Below are 10,317 nucleotides of genomic sequence, written 5' to 3'. Positions count from 1 at the left end.
CACACCTTCTTAGTCTAAATGAATGGATTAAGTAAAGAAAGAAAAAGAAAAGAAAGTGGGGTTGGGGATTCGATCTTGGGTCCCCTGGGCCGAAATGTTTAAGGAAAAAATCAAGAAAAGAAAGAAAGGAAGTGTAGGTGTGGGGAATTGATCTCGGGTTCCCTAGCCAAGATGTTTATGTCAACGAAAATCATAAAGAAAATTTACTAAGTGTATACAAGGGATTTGAAATCGGGTTCCTTTGCCCAATTTCGTATTGACACATAAGTCTTGCGTGATTAAATAATTAATGAATGCTTCCTATAGGAATCAAATTGAGACCTTGGCATACTTACAAGACGCATAAGTCTTGTACTACATAATCTTGGGCAATATGAATCACTTATATGAACAATGAATTAAGCCTCATGGCTTGTGTATGTGGACTCATAAATCCAACATACATTTATAAAATAAGTGAACCTAAGATGTAATGTGTGTCGCGCCCCATTTTCGCAGAAAACAGGTTTTGTGCACGACCTAACAACACTTTTGGGATTTTGAGTTTGGAGTCGCCACCTAACGAATTAAGGCGCGTTAGGGCACCTATCTAACCTAACTAAGTCTAACTAAGGTCAACAACTAGAGAATTTGGGTAAGGGTTCAAATTACCTCGAGGGGAAGGTGATAGGCATCCCTCGAGGTCCACAAGTGTGGGTCCCGGCCGTATCTCATGCAATCTATGTGGGGGTTACAATTAGCAAACAAAGTCACTTCATTTAATAGTTTATTTAATCTTGCTAAGTGATAACAAATACAAAATAATTAATACTATTTTTCATTAATTTAAGCATGCAAGGCTACGTGATAGCAATAAATAAATAATCAAGTTTTATTTATATTTAAGCATGTGAGACTATGCTATAAACAAAATTTTGTAAATATTAAACAATTAAAATGTGAGAAAGTAAGATTTTGAAAATTGAGCAAGTTTTGAATATGAATTTTTATAAAAAAAAATGTTTGTTTCTTTATAAGGATGATGCCACGATATTGTTGATCGCACTCCTCCACCATAGAAACAATTTTGATTTGAGGTCGGTCTAAAAAATAGTTTATGTTTTTGAAAAAATGATTTAAAAGATTTAGTTCACACGTAGGCACATAAACATTTACATATAAATGCACATAATTTCTGTTGAAATCCATGGGTAGGTGGTACTTCCGGGGATGCGTCGGGTTTAAAAAAAATTGGAACTAGACCTCGTAGTTCCTTTGACTTTCCCACTAACGATAGGTTAGGAGATAGTACTTATAAATATTTTTTCAAAATAAACAATGTCATAATCAATCCAAAGTTTTAAAGAAAGATTGAATAATGACTTTTTAAAGAAAATTATTTTGCAAGGTTTTGATATGAAATATTTTTTAAAGCCAAGTAATTTGCCAAATGCATGAAATGATTCTAATTTAGTGTTACTAAAAAAATTTGCATCATGAATGCGGAAGACAAATAAGATTATTAATACTATTAACCAATTTTGGGGGAAGGGAACAAATATCCACAAACAAATTTTATTTTTACGGATATGTTACAAGTTATTTTCAAGCCTATTGACATGAATTTCTAGGTGTTTTAAAGAAGGAGTAACACATATGCATGCTTTTGTGAATCTAAACGATATGAACAAATTAAACCTTAGGCATGGTTTCTACATGACAAGATGATGCTAAAAGATATAACATTGTTAAAGCACCTGATCAGCCTACTAAATTATTATGATTTGTTTTTAACATTAAAAATTAATGAAATCTAGTTTATTATTTTTTAGACTTATTAACAAAGCATCAAACAATTGATTGGATTATAATACCTACAAATAATAATTCTAGGTGGTTAAAGACAAACCTATAGGCATGATTTCTAAAAATTTATAATGAATTGGTAAGCATATAAATCCCCCTCCCTTAGACGACCCCCCAAATAAATTTATATATATGATCTTTAGAGTTAAAATTGTTACAACATTCGAATAAATAAAATAGGCGAAAATAAAATATATATACATTCAAATAAACAAATAAATCTTTCTTCAATTAATCTTCAACTTGAACTTCAAGTTTGAAACCTGTCAAAGTAATCAAATAACTACACAAGTAATCACACTTATTAGTCAAGGAGACAATATGCAATTGTTTAATGACGAATTCTGCATATAAAAAAACAGACAATAGCTTATACAAATGTGTGAATGTAGATAGTATAAATGTTAAGAATACTAACCAGTTAAGCAAAACAAATTGATTAGACTTTTACTCGAACAAAGTAGCAAAATAGCGAAGAAGAACACTTGAATATTTACCGGAATATTAATGTATTGTTAGAGTAGCAAGAGAGCAATGAGAGAAGAGAGAGTGATGAGAGAATTTTTTATTGAGAGTGAATGAGTGTCTCTGAGTTGATGAAGGGAGGGGTCTTATTTTTATAGCAAAGAGGGGGAAACAAATAAGGAAAAAAGATTTTTAAAAGAGACAATTAAATATATTATTTTCCTTATTAAAAAGGAGATTCAAATCAGCCAAAATAAAAATATATCACTTCCAAATATAAGCAAGAATAAATTAGGAAGAGAAATATTATTAATATTTATCTTAAATAAGGAGAGAATAATCAGATTTTTTTTATTTAATATTTCATTACTAAAAAAATTGATGAGTAAGAGTAAAGTAAGGAAGACAATACTCTTTTACTTTAATAAATAAGAGCCAAAACATTTTAATTGAGAAAATCATTTAAATTTTAAAACATTTGAAATTCATTAATAATTTTAAAATATTATAATATTTACGATAATTTTATAAAGTAAAACATACTAAAATATATAATTTTCAAGCAAAGTCGACTAAAAATTCTAAAATTTAAAATACGTATTTAATCGAATGATTTCTAAAAAAGTTCAAAGGTCGGTCAAAATTGGTTGTCAACAGCTGCCCCTTGGTTGATTGAGAATGAAGAATGAATTGTCCGGCAACCAAAGTTGACTTAGTAGCCGATTTTTGTTCGACCGACGAGAGATGTCAGTTGGATTAATTGAAACGATATAGAGTTGAAAAAGGGTACGACCGAGACTTTGGTTTTAAGTCGCGTACATATCTCTGGTTATACGAGAATCAGGTCGTGTGTAGTTCTAGATTCAAGAGCAAATGAAACTCTTAAAAGTTGAAAGAGCGCTAAGGTATTTGAAAGGCACGATATCGGCTTGAATGGATAAGATTAGAGTAGCGAGAAAAGAGAGATAGAGGCTAGAAGAGCGTGATAGAGAAGCAGCATGTCAGCATTTGAGCACGGTTCAAAGTATGAGTAGCAAAGGATTGATAGAGTCGTTGTTGTGATAGAGGACAACATGATAATTGTAATCAAGGGCGATCGATCATATCTGCAAATTCTAGATAAAATGTTAGCTTATAAATAGATAAAATATGACCAATACTGATAAAATATGAGTTCTAAATAGACAAGAGGTGATAAAAAGCGTATCTGTTTGAGACGTATCGCAAGCCTTGAGAGTCTTTAACTTCTTGAAGGATTGAAACCCATCTCTGAATAATGACGTCAAACTCTAATTGATTTGATACTATAAAGATATAATAATATAGACAAAATCTCTTGTTGTTAGGAAAGTCTAAACGTCATTTTAAGGCGGACGAGCCTAAGTATCATTTTAAGGCGGACAACCTAAATATCATATAAAGCGGACGAATAAATGTCCTATGAGGCGGACAAGCCTAAATGTACCTTTAAGGTGGACGACCTAAATGTCCTATAAGATGGACAAACCTAAATGTCGTTTTAAGGCGGACGAGCCTAAATGTCCTATTGTAAGGCGGACGAGCCTAGATGTCGTATTGTAAGGCAGACGAGCCTAGATGTCACATTGTAAGGAGGACGAGCCTAGATGTCACATTGTAAGGTGGACGAGCCTAGATGTGGTATTGTAAGGCGGACGATCCTAGCTGAAGAGATATAAAGTCACAGTGGCGAGTAAAATCTGAAGATATCTTCATGATAGCCTGAATGATAGATGAGTAGCGAAATGATAGTGCGAGTAGCCAAGAATTTGTCGGAGCCTTTGTTTTGTAAACAAGTAAACAGCCGTTCAAACGGTGACTTTGTCTATAATCTGCATAACTGTAACTTGTAATAGAGTAATTAGAGCAGAAAAAGCGGTAAATGTAAACATGATGCAATTTCCCATATTGACCATGAATGTTTGCCTTAAGACCATGCAAAATGACGTCTTAGGCTATGATGTCTAGGGCCATGATATGCAGGGTGTATCCTCAGGTCATGAAAATGTTGTCTGTAGGCCATGAAAATGACGCCTTTAGACTATGACACCTTAGGATCATGATAGACAGAAATTAAACCCTTAGGCCATGATATGATGTCCGTAGGCCATGAGGATGATGCCTTTAGACTATGACGCCTTAGGAACATGACATGCATAAAATAAGTCCTCAGGCCATGATATGAAGTCCGCAGGCCATGAAAGATGATGCCTTTGGAGGATGACGCCTTTGGGATATCAGTAATGAGTAAAGAGAGCGTATCTGTTTTTGACATCTGTTGATACTTATGACTTGATTTGATTCGGGCATATGTAAACTTCGAGCACGATGAAATCTTAAGCTTATGCAAATTTCGGGCACAATGCAGTCTCGAGCACAATGCGATGATGCATTTCTTCGGGCACATGCAATATCGAACACATCATATGATGCATTTCTTCGAACACATGCAATGATGCATTTCTTGGGGAACATGCAGTATTGAGCACGTGCAATAATGGATTTCTTTGGGCACAATGCAGTGATGCATTTCTTCGGGCGCAATGCAATGATGCATTTCTTCGGACACATGCATTGTCGAGCACATGCAATGATGCATTATTAGGCATATGCAATGATGCATTTCATCGGGCACATGCATTATCGGGCACATGCAATGATGTAATTCTTCGGGCACATGCAATGATGCATATCTTCAGGCACAATGCAATGATGCATTTCTTCGGGCACAATGCAATGATGCATTTTTTCGGGCACAATGCAATGATGCATTTTTGGGCACATGCATTATCGGGCACATGCTATGATGCATTTCTCGAGTATAGTGCGATCTCGGGCATAATGTAGTCATGCATACCTAGATCTCAGGCATAGTACAACTTCATATTGAATGATGAGGGTATGTAGTAGTTTGGACATTCGCCTTGTTGGAAGGGTCGAGTGTCATTTGTCAGGCTCAAAAGTAGTATGTTGATTGTTGAAACTGCCTTTGTATATGTACCTGTATTTTCTACATTCAAAGAAAAATAGTTAGTTTGAAGGGGAGGTTGATCTGTATCCATGATTTGGCACAGCGTGCTTCATTGGTGTCTAATAGAATGCTCTTTGGAGTATTGTTGAAAATTTTGAGATTTTCTCAAAATTTCTGCCCCAGTGTAGAACTTCTGTTATTCTGATCTGTTGTAATTGTAGCTCTATTGTTGGATTTTTCGAGATTCTCTTAAAAATTTCTACTCGGTCTTGATTTTTAGTAATTTTGAGATCCTCTCAAAATTCTGCCCCAGTTGTTGAGAAGATGTTTTTGATGGAATTTTTGAGTTTACTCAAAAATTCTTCCCAGTATGGAGATGCGCAAGAAGAAATCTTGATGGAATTTTTGAGAACCTCTCAAAAATTCTGCCCCAGTTATCAATAGAAGGGGAAAATAAAGGTTTTATTTATGATAAGACCGAACCCCATGGGAGCGCCTACGTATCCCCTCCTAAATGGGAATCAGGTCAGACGTAGTTCCAAAAGATATGGCATAGGAGGCCTTTGGTACAGAGACATTTGATATGGACGGTTTGGAAATGGCATGAGAGGTGCATGATGCCAAGGAACTTGGCGCAGAGGTGTTTCGTATTGAGGAGCTTGCATAGTGGGATTATGCGGGTGTAAAGTAAGATGTTGAGGTTTAAGAGCATATGCATGGTGTTTGCGGAGGATATGGGTGATTTGGAAAGTAGATGTTTTTAGAAGCATTTGAATGGAGCTCGGTTGACTTTGAGAGGTAGAGTAATACGGAGGAAGATTATTTTGGAGAGTGAATGTTCGTCTCCAAAGTTTGATTGGCAGAGAGTAAAAACTTTTCCCACTCACGCATGTCCAACAACTCTTCTTCTAACTTCTTTATTTTCTTCTCAAGGTTTGATACCAACTTGTCTGAAAGACACTTTTTCAATAGTTTTGCACATAACCTTAGCATTAGTCCCTTTCACTTTTTCCTTTGCAATTCTCAGTCGCAAAAAGAGGAAATGACCTTTGATCGCGTGTGCTAAACCATGGTCTACAGATCAACCATTGGGAAAGGGTAAAATAAATAAAAGCAAAATAAAGCCCAAGTTAGAACATTGCATAAATTGAGATATCAAACACGTTATTTAAGATAAACGACCTAAATGCAAAAAAGCCTCGTTGAGCCAGAGGTAGGCCTAAGCGACACATAAGTGATGCACAATAACTAATTCAAGCCTTATTTTTCAATTTGGAGTTTAGAGTTAGACAATAAAACAACTTTCAATTATTGAAATAATTTCTATTTATTACATCAATCTAGAGATAACTAAAGGGCTAGGGATAACACATGGGGAATAAAAAGAATAATAATAAAAAACTTCAATTATGTTGCTCTCCAATATTAGGCACAATCTGCTTCCTCATTTTTGGGATAATGTCATAATCGGTGTTGAGGAGGTTGCTAGCCCATCTTCTCTCTGCCTTGATTAAGTGACGATCTGAGTCTACGGAGATCAAAGCAGTGAGGCCGCCTAACGGTTCATTTGCTTCTAACTCTCGATTTTTTTGAATATCTTTCCACCAAGTCTTCAAAATGGGATTAACTTTGACCACCATTTGCATTTTTGGAAAGTGAGGGTGAGTTATGACTCTGCAAACAAAGTAACAAACGACTTCTAAACTCCATTTTGACAATGTTGGCTTGATTTAATTATCATGATCACGTTGACACATAAATATGCAATTTGTCTAAGGGTGTTGGGGCCCTTTAGACAATAGGGTGGCTACTAATTATGTGGATTGACACCAAGGGTCAAACCACCTAGGTTTTATGCAGCATGTATGACTTAACCAGGACTTCTAAGAGTGGCTTGACACGGACTTGAAAGGGATTCTATGCAAGAGGCTCGTGGCTTCGCGGTAGTAAAACTATCCACTACGTCCACGCATATGCCGACTCTCTATAATGGGTATTTGAATAAGATTGGAGTAGTTGTGAGAGGTGCAAAGACACAACATCATGAGAACAAAATAAAAAAAAGGAAGAGGGTCCCAATTGGGGGAAGTATGAGCGGGATGCCAATTATCAAAGCAATAAACATTTAGCATTTAAATTGGAAAGCGGTACCATATAGGCAGCTTATAAACAATAAATAAATAAATAAGCATGAATAAAGGAAATTAAACATATAAAGATATGAAAACTGCACAAATAAAGCAGGAGAATACGAGACTAAACATTTAAGCAAATAAGGGGAAAGGGAAAAGGTGAAACATGATAGATAATAAACAATTAAGGAAAAGGGAAAGGGTGGAACATGGAGAGAAGACAATAAATAAGAAAACAAAATAAGCTAAACATGGTAAGCACCTAACAAATAGTGAAATGACAAAAATAAAGTAAACCCCACATTAATAAGCAGTTAACACGTGATGGTAAGAACCTAATATCCCCAGCGGAGTCGCCATTCTGTCGCGCCCCATTTTTGCAGAAAACAGGTTTTGTGCACGACCTAACAACTCTTTTGGGATTTTGAGTTTGGAGTCGCCACCTAACGAATTAAGGCGCGTTAGGGCACCTATCTAACCTAACTAAGTCTAACTAAGGTCAACAACCAGAGAATTAGGGTAAGGGTTCAAATTACCTCGAGGGGAAGGTGTTAGGCATCCCTCGAGGTCCACAAGTGTGGGTCCCGGCCGTATCTCATGCAATCTATGTAGGGGTTACAATTAGCAAACAAAGTCATTTCATTTAATAGTTTATTTAATCTTGCTAAGTGATAACAAATACAAAACAATTAATACTATTTTTCATTAATTTAAGCATGCAAGGTTAGGTGATAGCAATAAATAAACAATCAAGTTTTTTTTATATTTAAGCATGTGAGACTATGCTATAAACAAAATTTTGTAAATATTAAACAATTAAAATGTCAGAAAGTAAGGTTTTGAAAATTGAGCAAGTTTTGAATATGAATTTTTATAAAAAAAAATGTTTGTTTCTTTATAGGGATGATGCCACGATATTGTTGATCACACGCCTCCACCATAGAAACAATTTTGATTTGAGGTCGGTCTAAAAAATAGTTTATGTTTTTGAAAAAATGATTTAAAAGATTTAGTTCACACGTAGGCACATAAACATTTACATATAAATGCACATAATTTCTGTTGAAATCCATGGGTAGGTGGTACTTCCGGGGATGCGTCGGGTTTAAAAAAAATTAGAACTAGACCTCGTAGTTCCTTTGACTTTCCCACTAATGATAGGTTAGGAGATAGTGCTTATAATTATTTTTTCAAAATAAACAATGTCATAATCAATCCAATGTTTTAAAGAAAGATTGAATAATGACTTTTTAAAGAAAATTATTTTGCAAGGTTTTGATATGAAATATTTTTTAAAGCCAAGTAATTTGCCAAATGCATGAAATGATTCTAATTTAGTGTTATTAAAAAAAAATTGCATCATGAATGCGGAAGACAAATAAGATTATTAATACTATTAACCAATTTTGGGGGAAGGGCACAAATATCCACAAACAAATTTTATTTTTACGGATATGTTAAAAGTTATTTTCAAGCCTATAGACATGAATTTCTAGGTGTTTTAAAGAAGGAGTAACACATATGCATGCATTTGTGAATCTAAATGATATGAACAAATTAAACCTTAGGCATGGTTTCTACATGACAAGATGATGCTAAAAGTTATAACATTGTTAAAACACCTGATCAGCCTACTAAATTATTATGATTTGTTTTTAACATTAAAAATTAATGAAATCTAGTTTATTATTTTTGAGACTTATTAACAAAGCATCAAACAATTGATTGGATTATAACACCTACAAATAAAAATTCTAGGTGGTTAAAGACAAACCTATAGACATGATTTCTAAAAATTTATAATGAACAGGTAAGCATATAAATCCCCCTCCCCTAGACGACCCCCAAAATAAATTTATATATATGATCTTTACAGTTACAATTGTTACAACACTCGAATAAATAAAATAGGCGAAAAATAAAATATATATACATTCAAATAAATAAATAAATTTATCTTCAATTAATCTTCAACTTGAACTTCAAGTTTGAAACCTGTCAAAGTAATCAAATAACTACACAAGTAATCACACTTATTAGTCAAGGAGACAATATGCAATTGTTTAATGACGAATTCTGCATATAAAAAAAACAGACAATAGCTTACACAAATGTGTGAATGTAGATAGTATAAATGTTAAGAATACTAACCAGTTAAGCAAAACAAATTGATTCAACTTTTACTCGAACAAAGTAGCAAAATAGAAAAGAAGAACACTTGAATATTTACCGGAATAATAATGTATTGTTAGAGTAGCAAGAGAGCAATGAGAGAAGATAGAGTGATGAGAGAATTTTTTATTGAGAGTGAATGAGTGTCTCTGAGTTGATGAAGGGATGAGTCTTATTTATATAGCAAAGAGGGGGAAACAAATAAGGAAAAAATATATTTAAAAGAGTCAATTAAATATATTATTTTCCTTATTAAAAAGGAGATTCAAATCAGCCAAAATAAAAATCTATCACTTCCAAATATAAGCAAGAATAAATTAGGAAGAGAAATAATATTATTATTTATCTTAAATAAGGAGAGACAAATCAGATTTTTTTAATTTAATATTTCATTACTAAAAAAATAGATGAGTAAGAGTAAAGTAAGGAAGACAATATTCTTTTACTTTAATAAATAAGAGCCAAAACGTTTTAATTGAGAAAATCATTTAAATTTCAAAACATTTGAAATTCATTAATAATTTTAAAATATTATAATATTTACGATAATTTTATAAAGTAAAACATACTAAAATATATAATTTTCAAGCAAAGTCGACTAAAAATTCTAAAATTTAAAATACGTATTTAATTGAATAGGATTTCTAAAAAAGTTCAAAGGTCGATCAAAATTGGGTGTCAACAATGTGATAAATGATGAGACCCCAGAAGGGT

This window comes from Solanum lycopersicum, chromosome 8, assembly GCF_036512215.1.
Source record: "Solanum lycopersicum chromosome 8, SLM_r2.1".
Lineage (NCBI taxonomy): Eukaryota > Viridiplantae > Streptophyta > Magnoliopsida > Solanales > Solanaceae > Solanum > Solanum lycopersicum.
The sequence above is the reverse complement of the archived record's forward strand: the minus strand, read 5'-3'. Positions refer to the sequence as shown.